The following is a 12,693-nucleotide window of genomic DNA, read 5'->3' on the forward strand; positions in this document are numbered from 1 at the left end:
TAACTTAGGTTCGCCATCTGCCTAGTAGTCAACTTCTCTGAGAGTATAAATACTCTCAGAGAAGTTGACTACTAGGCAGATAAAAAAACATAATATGCAGTAAACTGCATATTATGTTTTTTTACTATAGTAATTCTAACGCACGTTGTTCTGTCGCATTTTTATTAACTAAGAGTGTTAACTGTTAATAATAACTGAGTGTTAACGCAGTTAATTGAGCAAATTTACCTAAATTTATTGTCTAAACGATCAAACCGTTCCAATTTCGTTAGTGAGACAATTAAAATTGCAATCGCATTACCTGTAGTGTGAGCCAACCAAGGAAACTTTTACTTCTGGCAAACGCATATTACTACGGCTATAATAATAATATGCAAGTATGTAAATCTATACTAATATTGTAAATGCGAAAGTGTGTATGTCTGTCTGTGTTATATTATATTGTCTGTGTCTGTTAGCCCAAACCGCTGAACCGATTTTGCTGAAATTTGGCATGGAGATACTTTGAGTCCCGGGAAAGGACATAGGATACTTTTTGTTCCGAAAAAATGTACGGTCCCCGGGCGATAATCGCGTTTTGGCGCAACGGAGTTGCGGGCATCGCCTAGTAAAGTAATATTATGTAGTTTGCCTTTGCAGTTTGCACCTAGCTCATGTTTAGCTGTGTTTAATTTCAGACTTGTAGCAATGTGATTACTAGAAGACGTAGCAGTTGTCTGCTGTATCTTTGATAAGTGTAATGCCACCTTAACTATATTCAAAATATTCCAATGATAAACATAATGACACATTACGGATTCACCAGTAGCTCAGAAGCATAATAACAAACGTTACATATTTTCGAGTGTTTATTATGTCAGTCACGTGCTGTTTACGTCGCCAGTCGGCCCTTTGCAGTCAAGTTTACTGTCAAATTGTTTTATGGTCGCATCATCACAATCATCATGATCCATCATGATCATTATCATCAAAATGAAGCCTTAAATCACTTCTACATACATTAGTGAAGATCTAGCCTTAGATCGTCACTTATGTGTGTGTGCACTCTCTATGTATATGTGCAGTGTAGCTTACGGTCTTACCACAAAAAACTAAACATCTGTTGAACAGTTGTTTTGAGACCATTTTGTACTGAATTTCTCTGATCAACTGTTCAACAGGTGTTTAAATCTTTTGTAGTAAGACCGTTAGATTCTAAGCTACTGCGCATAAACATAGAGAGGTAAAGCAGTAAATATAATATTAGTTAGGGGCTAGGGCAACATGGACGATACTCCTCAGAACAAGCTAAAGATGGCTTAGCGCTAAACTAAAATAAAAAAACTTAAGAGGTGTCAAGGGACACCCGAATCGAACGAAGTTATTTCAAACCTGTATACATAATACACTCAAAAAATTATTTAAAAAAACGCCATTTATTGACGCCCAGGAATACTAATAACGCGTGGCTGTTTATTTAAAAAAAGCGTCATCTAGGAATATTTACTATCAACGCCCTCTGCCTCTAACAAGTAGGTACTAATACAAAAGTGTCGAGGTCAACACAAGGTCAAATATTGTTCCAATAATTTTCTTTGTTACACCCTGAAACTGACAAAATACTCTATTTTCCAACCTAACAACCTTTGATCTTCATCAAAATGATTTCCGTATCACCACCATGAAACCAGGTCACAACGATTGGTTTTCTAAACCAAATGTATTGACAATAATGTAACACTTATGTAACTAGTCATAACTCGCTATGGTATGCTAAATAACTTTTACCGGTTTTTTGTTCGGCTCCAACTGGTTTTGTTACGGAGAGACGGTTAAAATTAATAGATTGGTAATAAATAACAATCAACTAAAAAAAAATCGAATATTTTAGATTTTAACTTAACATGAGGAACTTTTGATAATAAGCACGAAACAACTTTACATGGGACTTTTGTATATCATAATAACATGGTTATTATGATATACAAAAGTCCTATGTAAAGTTAAGAATTCTATGTGCTTTATTTTTTATAGAAAGAGAAGAAAGCATATTATTAATAAAGAAAAAAAATGAATAGTCACTTAATTATAAATAAACTAAGACACGCTCATAATAATAATCTAGCTGGAAAAATGACAAAACTGAGTGTCTTGTATTTTTACTATTCAATGTTCCCGGATATGGATGTGTATTAAATATGTGTATGATGTAATAAAAATCTTAAATATTATATGTATAAAAGTATTAAATATATTTCCGTTGTCTGGCACCTGTAACACAAGTCCTTCAGGTACCTAGCACGGGGCCAGACTGACGTGGTGTGAAGCGTCCATAGATATTACTATTGCTATAAATAGGCTCAGGCTTATATTCTAAGCTCATCTTATATTGATTATACATTTAAAAACGTATAATACTAGATTATCCTTAAAAGTTAACACTTCATGAATTTTACATTGTGTCAGGACAACGACATGTGGGGAACGTGTACGGCTTCTAAACCATATAAACCGGCTTATGGCTTATACACGGTTGTGTTTCGTATCTTGTTTCGCTATTAGAATTGTTCGACAGGAAAAAGGAATATAACTTACTAGGAATTTTAGAAATACGAATAAAATTAAAACCAAAAGAAACAATTGACAATGAAAACTTGAGGTACTCTGATGAATTTATTTGTATTTGCTAAATAAACTTTTTGAATGCGAACGTGTACTCTGTCTGTTTGTTACTATTTACGCTTGAATCGTTAAACTGTTTGATGTAAGGACTAAGGACGTAAGATTCTTTTATCTCGAAAAAAACGAACGGTTCTCACACGATTAACGATCTTTTAGGAATAAAAATAACCTTTTACCACACTATAAGGCCGATTTGTGCTAATCCATGTGAAAATTCATTCTGTGTTAAAATGACATGCATTTTCCCTCATAAATACTCAAAACGTGTAAAATGACGTCATAATATTTGACCCAGTGCTAACTTTAACCCAGACTGGCGAAGTGGACCTAAGGGCTCCCACATTAAACTGCGAATTCGCATCACATCGCAAATATCATTCTGCGACAAAACTCATACTAAAAATGACAATACGATGCCATGCGAATTCGCAGTTTTGTGTGGGAGCCCTAAATCATGAGAATGTTGTTTTCAAACTAGAGGTAAAATAAACAATGAGAACAATTTACGAATCCTACGCGATATTATCAGAGTTGTCCAAATTGCGACGTTGCCTTTTGCGTTCCGATCTAGATAACCCAAGGCGAATGCGACTTTAACTGTTGTTTTAACTTTGTTTTTAAACTAGAACCTTCGTTCTTAAGGTTGAATTAGGATAAATGTGGTTCTTAACTATCCGTTTTTAAAAACACTAAGCAAATACATAATATAATAACATGGTGCATGGGTGTGCCTAATACTATTTAATTTATTTTTAGTTTTTGTGTACTTATTAGATAACTTAGCAAAAGATGGTGAAAATGGCGATGGCGAAAAGTATGTCAGTATTTAAATGCTGACAAAGTTTTCGCCACAAATCATATTTAACATATTAAAAGAAAAATATCCCCTCTTTGTATGCCACCGTAGCCCTAAAATACAATCGATGAGCTGGATGGCCTGGATCAAATTTTAATGAATTCGAATATAGTAATGATGACACCAAGTAAAAGTAGACTATTTTGTTACTGTATTCTTTAAACCTTTTGTTTTCCTCAAAGCGGCATAACTCAAAGCATTGGCGACAGTTAGACTAGTAATATCCGTATCAGTAGACCTTTGTCCATGTTATAATAAAAGCCCAAGTTTCTTGTAGTACTGTGTGCATAGTTGAGTTACGGTTTTTAACTTTAAACCTTTTGTTTTCCTAAAAATAACCTAACGCATTGGCGACAGGCGCTAGTATCGGTGTCAGTGTTTACGTTCGACGCGCCGGAATGCAACAATCTTAACAGTTAGCCCCAATTTTGAGTGAAATCTAAATGACAAGCCAAAACAGTTGGGTTTAACGATTTAATAACACTAGGTAATTCTTTTAACTGCAAGTGTTGTAGTAACTAGTTAAGCTAAAAATGCGTAAGCTTGCTTGATACACAATCATAATTCATAATCAGGCTTAAATTTTCTGTATTAGATTGTCTGCGTCTGCGACTTGTGGTGTCCAATAAATGGATTATATCTCACACTAGATAACTCGGTGAATTTCACTTCCCTGCTAGCATATTTTTTCATCGTACAGACCTTACCTAGACATCTAGGGAACATCCACGAATATTAAGGGAACTAGAACGGCTGACCTGAACGGTTCTCGAGTTTTAGCGAGACTAACAAAATCGAAAATTCATTTTTATTTACACCTATTCATTGTTTGTGTGGTGTTTGTATAGAACCTTTTTATGAGTTTACCTTTTTGATAAGCATTGTATTTACTGTCAAAAGTTGTCATCGTCATTCTGTTAATAAACGTATTTTCGTTAGCATGTCCTAAGTTGTATTATTGCTAAATACGCATATATCTTAGTGGCGACGAGGTAAAACCGACAAAATGTCGGTGGGTAAGTTGACTGAATTTGATTCAGAGTCAGATTGCTGGGAATCTTACATAGACAGACTCGAGCAATACTTCATGTGCAATAGCGTTAAGAATGAGCTGAAAGTGGCAACGCTGATTACGGCTGTAGGCGCGGAGACGTACGAGTTGATGACCAACTTATGTACTCCGCACAAACCGGCCACGAAGCAATACGCGGAGCTTGTTGAGATTGTGGGAAAACATCTCAAGCCGAAACCGTCGGTTTTAGCCGAAAGATACAATTTTCGGAGACGGGTACAGAATCGCTCGGAGAATATTGCGAACTTCGTTACCGATCTAAAGAAGCTATCCAAAAATTGTGGATTCGTGAACGACTCTCTATTCGAAAATTTAAGAGATCAGTTTGTATGCGGGCTAAGGAACGACTCTATCAGACAAAGAATATTCACTGAGGAGGGTGTGACTTTCGATAAGGCCTATAAGATTGCTGTAGCGATGGAGTCGGCAGAAGCGGATTCATCCCTTGTAGCTGGCGGCCAGGAGGTGCCGATGACTCCAGTCGGTAGAGACCCCACAAACAGACTGCACAATCTTTATAATCTTGACGGAAACCCAGTTTTAGCTAAAGTTTCGGGAAGGCACAAGACATCATACAAAAATAATGCCCAGATATCATATAGAGACTCGGTGGTTACTAATGACAAGAATGAGAGTTGTCCCACTTGCGGGTATCAACATAGAGCAGAACCTTGCAGATTTAAGTCACATATTTGCAAGATGTGCAACAGGGAAGGTCACCTCAAGAGAATGTGTCCCCGCAGGAGGGCTGCTACGCGCCTTGACTGTCTCGAGGAAATCGGAAACGACAGCACGGGTACTTTAAATAAAGAGGTGGTATTTAACTATTCAGTTAGTACTCGCTCGTTTAAGGATTTCCCCCCCTACACTGTTAATATTACTGTTAATGGTAAAACATTACCAATGGAGATTGACACAGGGAGTGCAATTTCATGCATTAACAAAGAAACGTTCGACAGAATGTTTGAAAATTGTGAAGTCTTTCCTAGCGAGATTAAGCTAAGATACTACACAGGAGAGCTGAAAGATCCCTTTGGGAAAATTAAGCCTTTAGTTACATACAATCAATGTAAAAAAAAATTAGACTTGTATATAGTAGATAAAGGTAAAAGTAATCTTTTGGGTCGGCAGTGGATAAGCGAATTAAAAATATATCCGCAGCCATCTCAAATGTGTAGCATTAGCGAGGATTTTAATTGGACGTATTTCAGTTCCAGGTTCTCTAAGGTGTTTGCGGACGGACTCGGGAAGTATACGGGTGGAACAGTCGGTTTTCGTTTACGAGAGGGAGCACAGCCGATCTTTTTACGTGCTCGCCCGTTAGCTTACGCTTTACGTGAGCCGGTAGAACGGGCACTCGAACAGCTGCAGCGTGATGGCGTCATTTCACCTGTGTCGAGCTCGGACTGGGCGACGCCTATCGTGCCGGTAATGAAAAAGGACGGCACAATACGGATTTGTGGTGATTTCAAACTGACGTTAAATAAGTGTTTAGAAATCGATCGTTTTCCGTTACCTCGGGTTGAAGATCTATTAGCCAAATTGCATGGAGGAGATAAATTTTCTAAAATTGACTTATCGCAGGCTTATACGCAATTCGAACTCGATGAATCCCAAAAATTCACAGTTATTAATACACATAAAGGTTTATTTAAGTATAATAGACTAATTTTTGGCTTAGCATCTAGTCCGGGAATTTTTCAAAGAAAGATGGAACAGATTTTTGCGGGATTGCCCGGGGTAGGCGTTTTCTTGGACGATATTATCATAACGGGTAAGGATGATGAGTCACATCTAGCTACCTTAAAGGAAGTTTTTACGAGACTGGAGAAATGGGGTTTGAGAGTTCGAAAAGATAAATGTACTCTTTTCGGCAACTCAGTTACGTACTTAGGCTTTGTTATCGATAAGAATGGAGTTCATACTGACCCTCATAAGGTTGAAGCGATTAAGGAAGTTAAAACACCAGCTAACGTTTCCGATTTGCGATCTTTCCTAGGGCTAGTGATCTATTATGCTAAATTTGTCCCCAATATGAGTACTATACTAGCACCTTTATACGACCTTCTTAAGAAGGATTCTAAGTTTAGGTGGGACCAGAGATGTGAGCGGGCATTTAACGATGTTAAAAACATTTTAGCCTCTAGTGAAGTCCTCGTACACTATTCTTTAGACTTACCACTTATTTTGACGACAGATGCCAGTAGTATAGGTATAGGAGCAGTCATTTCGCATATTACGTCTCAGGGTGAGAGACCGATCGCATACGCTTCCCGAACGCTTAACTCGGCAGAGAAAAATTACTCCCAAATTGAGCGGGAGGCTTTGTCTATTATATTTGGTGTACGAAAATTCCATCAATATGTATATGGGCGTAAGTTTATTCTGAGGACGGATCATAAGCCCCTGGTTTCTATTTTCGGAGACAAGGCGGGTATTCCGGTCATGGCGGCTAGTAGGATGCAAAGATGGGCCGTTATACTAGGTGGTTACGATTATAAAATCGAATATGTTAGTAGCAAGAATAACGCGGCGGATGCCTTGTCTAGATTACCGGTTGCTCAACAGGTTAGCGTGAAACAAGAGAGCACATATCTTTCGTTCGTGCAATCTTTTTTACCAATTACTAGGAAGGAGATACAAAAACAGGTCAGCATAGATAGTATCCTTAGAAGGGTGATGTCATTTTTGCATTCTGGCTGGCCCGATTCGTGCCCAGAGGCGGAATTGCAACCCTACTTCGCGAGACGCAATGAGTTATATATCGACACGGGGTGTATCGTGTGGGGATATAGAATAGTTATACCGGCTAGTTTGCGATCTTATATTTTGAGCGAATTGCATGTAGGGCACATGGGGATAGTTAAGATGAAAAGTATAGCGCGCAGCTTCGTTTGGTGGCCGGGGATAGATACAGATATCGAAAGAGTGTGTAGGGATTGCGCTACGTGCGTAGCTGAGAGCTCGGCTCCACCTAAGGCGATGATACAGCCGTGGCCGCATGAGCCGGAACCGTGGTCGAGGTTGCATGTAGATTTCTTGGGCCCTTTAAATGGTAAAACATTCTTAGTGGTTATCGACGCGACCAGCAAGTGGCTGGAAGTTTTTCACATGCCGAGGACGACCGCTAGCGCGGTGATTAAGGTGCTACGGGAAACGTTTGCGCGGTTTGGGCTGCCGAAACAAGTAGTGTCCGATAATGGACCACCTTTCTCTAGTAGAGAATATCTCGATTTCATGACAAATAACGGTATTAAGATTTCGTTTTCGGCGGTTTATCACCCGGCCTCTAATGGTGCCGCCGAAGGAGCAGTCAGAATTTGCAAGCGGGCGTTAAAAAAATCAGCCCGGGATGGCTGCGATTTAGATGCAGCATTGCAGGCGTACCTGCTGGCATATAGGAACGTAGAGCACAGCACAACGGGTGTGTCGCCCGCCATGCTGTTACAACGTAGAACGCTACGTACGAGATTAGACCATTTGAGGCGGGGTAGTCCGATTGAGGATAGGGTGCGGGTAGCTCAAGAAAAGCAAATAGGGTCCGCCGGGGGTCAAGTGCGAGCTTTTCAAGTTGGGGAGGATGTCGTGGTGCGCAATTACGCGCAAGGCGAAAAATGGGTGCAAGGGAGAGTAGAGGAAGGAGTAGGCTCTCGGCACTACGTAGTGAATACGGGTCTAGGGCAACTTAAAAGGCACGTGGACCAGATGAAACCGTGGGCAGTGCCGTATGAGCCTCCGGACACGCATACCCCGGGAACCTCAAGGGGTCCCTGTAGTAACCCAGCTGCGGGCGAGAATGGCGTCCCTGTACTAGTAGAGACACCTTCTTCAAGCGACACTCCCGTGGCGACGAATCCACCGACCTCAGTTCCACCTGTACGCTTGCACCGACCCAAGCGCCTTACGAAGCCGATTGATAGGTTTGGCTATTAGTTGTTTAATATCATCTTATTAAGTCACTGAGGCTGATTATTTTGATGTTTGATAGATAGGGTTACTTAGGCTAGTTATGTAGTATTTTATAATTTAGTGTGAGGGTGTGGTGTTTGTATAGAACCTTTTTATGAGTTTACCTTTTTGATAAGCATTGTATTTACTGTCAAAAGTTGTCATCGTCATTCTGTTAATAAACGTATTTTCGTTAGCATGTCCTAAGTTGTATTATTGCTAAATACGCATATATCTTAGTTTGAACCGAATTACGGTCTACGGTTCCAATCTTCGTATATCCGATCTTCGATTGAATCGATCGATGGCTTACGAGCTGGACAGCCTCACAAGCGATCGGAGACTCCAACTGGGAAATTGGGTCGACCCGCTTTTTTATCAATTTCTTTACTATCAATTTCTATCAACTTCATTTTAGGGACCTGATTCCTGTTTCGCTTCGCGCGCAGATTTGTTGTCTCACACATAAGACAGCCTGTGATCGAAACAAAATCCGAATTAAGAGAATCAGAACCCTATAAATAGAGTAGATATATTCTCAAAGTAATATTTATTAAATAACATTTAACCCAATTGATGGTGTTTCTTCACATGACCTAACACGACGAGATCAAATATTAATATTCATTCGTCGTTACCGCATCGTGATATATAATAATAAGAGTATGTTTACGGAAACACATAATAATTTATTATCATACGATTAAAATTTTATTATGTAGAGTTATAGTCTTCTTCATAAACCCAAAGTTATTTGGTAACTCATCATTATGATCCACAATACATAATTATTAATTATGGACATTTGAAAAAATTTAAATAGTGGAAAAATGTTTTAAAGGCTAAGGTTATAAAAATATTTTACATGACTATGACAGCTTACAAATAAAAGGCTCTTGCCTTTAAAAAGAAAACAAAATCCTAAAGAAGAAAGTGTAATTATTTAAAACGTTAATATCTGTGTCTAATACATTGAAAAATTAACAGATAAAGACAAAACATCGCATAAGTTGCTCTATAATTATTTTCGTATGAGCCAATGTTTATTAAGTATAAGTATTTGAAACAGAAGCACTGTGCAGTGTGCATTCCTGCGGTAACACCAAACCGATATGAAACTCTACACTCCCCTATTTAGTATTTTAATATAGAAGCCTTATAAGAGTATAATCTATATACAACGTGGGAGAGCCATGCTTCGGCACGAATGGGCCGGCACGACCGGAGAAATACCACGTTCTCACAGAAAACCGGCGTAAAACAGCGCTTGCGCTGTGTTTCGCCGTGGGTGAGTTTACCGGAGGCCCAATCTCCTACCCTATTCCCTTCTCTACCCTCCCCTATTCCCTTCCTTTCCCTTCCCATCCCTACCCTCCGCTATTACCCTTTTCCCTCTTAAAAGGTCGGCAACGCACCTGCAGCTCTTCTGATGCTGCGAGTGTCCATGGGCGACGGAAGTTGCTTTCCATCAGGTGACCCGTTTGCTCGTTTGCCCCCTTATTACATAATAAAAAAAATACATGTAACAAAACTAAGTTAAAATAAATTAAATAATCAGGAAGGGCTTCCATACAAAAAACACAATGTTTGCCTATTTTTGCTCTATTATGGTACGGAACCCTTCGTGCACGAGACCAAGTCGAACTTGACTGATTTTTGACTTTTGTATGGTGAAATTCATGGCGCTTAGACGCTCGCCTACACAAATAAAAAAAAAAAAGAGTTTTCGGTGAAAGGGCAGTTTTTTTTATTTGTATGGGCGTCCTGACTTTGGCCATGCAAAAGTAAAAATGGATTTTCAAATTTTTTAGTCTCACTATAACTCGAGAATGGCTAAGCGATTTACTTAATTTAAGCCTCTTAATATTCGTGGAAGTCCAGGGAAGGTTTATATCAGGGGAAAAGTGATACGAAGATCATCTAGTAATAACTAATACCTTGTTGAAAACCGCAAAAGCAAATAAAAATCCATCTTTTCGTAAATGTGATAAGTAAACTTCCTTTGCTTTTGTTTATACAGGGTGTAACAAAAATAAGTGATAATACTTCAGGGTGTGTATGTGTTCCTTGTAGAGAGTTCACTGTGAAAGTAGCAGCGCTGAAAGACCAAATTTTTTTTTCACTTTTGTATGGGCAAGCGCCCGAACGTCACGAGTTTCCCCATACAAAAGTGAAAAAAAAAATTGGTCTTTCAGCGCTGCTACTTTCACAGTGAACTCTCTATAAGGAACACATACACACCCTAAAGTATTATCACTTATTTTTGTTACACCTTGTATAATCTTTTAGAATACATTGGAATGTACAACAATTGAAACTGAGGTGCTGTCTATACCACCTTCTAACAACATTTTCATTGTTGTTATGATCTTTTTGTCTCGCTCTAAAATACAGAATAGGAACGAGACAGTTAGATAAACAAAGGTAAATATATTACTTTTGTCTGTCCCGTTTTAGTACATACAAAAGAAGAGGGAGACAAACAGAGGTAAAAAGCTCAAAATTGGGTAAACAGTCGGAAGCGGTTTCGCGGTCCGTGACCGATAATTGTGGGGTCAATGACTTCCTACTCCTAGTGTAATGTCCCCTAATAGGTGAGCAGAAACTCCCCTTATAAACCTAGATATTGCTGATATACATAAATATATTTTACCACCCTAGAATTAAAAAGATAGAGACAGCATTATACAATACATACATACTAAATACTAATATTGTAATTGCGATAGTGTGTCTGTCTGGCTGTTACCTCTTCACGTTCAAGCCACTGAACTGATTTCGCTGAAATTTGGTATGAAAATACTTTAAGTCCCGGGATATGATATAGGAAATTTTTCATTCCGGAGTAAATAGAGCAAGACGGTAAATCTAGCACTTTACCTGTCAATATAATTATATTATAATCACGTAAAACAAGTTAGTAATTATAATTTGTATACATAAATTATTTTATCGGATTTGGGGTACCTGTCAATAATAATCGCTTATAATAAGTAAGTAATTATGCATTATTGTTATTGGAATGGTTACATTATCATATTGAATTTAGGGTAAATATGAATCATAAGTTTATTATGAGTTCTGAGTTTCTGACTCATTCAAGCTTTTATGAATGAAAAATTAACCTTTTGGCCTACAAAAGAATGACTTCATTGAAAGTGTCTCTTTTAGCACATTTATTTATTTGTGGGTTAAGATAGTTACAACTTACATGATTATTATTGACATTTAATTCATATTTTAAATGAGAGTTTTATATATTAGAATATCATAAGCATAAGCAAGGGCAAAAATCTTTACGATCCTAAACTTAAATTGAGAAGAATAACTGATTATATTTTTGGTGGAGAGAAATAATTTAGCGAGGAGTTATCTGTAGGAAAATGTCAATTTTTGTGTTGTTAACGTTTTTCCCCATAACCTTTTAGAGATTAGACAATGTCTAAATATACATAGATACGAAATTGGTCGAGATAAGCTCATAGAATTCCAAAATCATTACTTTTCTCATCGCTATAGTCGGTTAACAATAGTTTATTAACAACTGTCGAACGCGACGCGTAACATATCAATTTGAAATCACTGTGCTAATTCGTCACAGTCGCGAAAGTGTGGTATATAACACTTTGCAGATATACTCAACTAAATGTTGCCTGCAACTTCTAAGTACAAATTCGTTTGTTGCTCAGTAACCGCACATTTTTCCGGGAATAAAACTATTCAATATCGTGTTTCATATTTCAAAGTATCTACGCGGCTTTCATTAAAAGCGGTTTTGCTGTTGAAGACGTAACACAGAGATCGATACCATGTATACTGCAATTTCATTCATCTTAATCTAAATTTAAACAAAGCGTATGGGTGGCAGGATTTCGATGAGTTTCGACGATTTTTTTGGGGTCAAAGTATCAACTTGATACTTTGACCCCAAAAAAAGGCAATAGTTATCCCGAAAAATTTACGGTTTCCAAGGAATAAACTCATTTAAGGCCGACAAAGTTACGAGCAGCATCTAGTCTATTTCTATTTACTAGATGCTGCTCGTACTATATCGATATTATAAAACAAAGTCGCTTTTTTCCCTCATGTCCCTTTGTTCCCTTTAATCATCAAAACTACGCAACGGATTTTGATGATTATTTCAGTGTTAGATAGC

The 12,693-nt window shown here is 38.0% G+C and overlaps 1 protein-coding gene across 1 annotated transcript in view; it reads right to left on the reverse strand.

Moving 5' to 3' along the window:
• The window catches only part of LOC121727192 (synaptotagmin-like protein 2), a 52,045-nt gene that overhangs the window by 28,330 nt on the left and 11,022 nt on the right, over positions 1 to 12,693 (reverse strand). The window lies entirely within an intron of this gene.

The sequence above is a fragment of the Aricia agestis genome, chromosome 5, assembly GCF_905147365.1.
Source record: "Aricia agestis chromosome 5, ilAriAges1.1, whole genome shotgun sequence".
Lineage (NCBI taxonomy): Eukaryota > Metazoa > Arthropoda > Insecta > Lepidoptera > Lycaenidae > Aricia > Aricia agestis.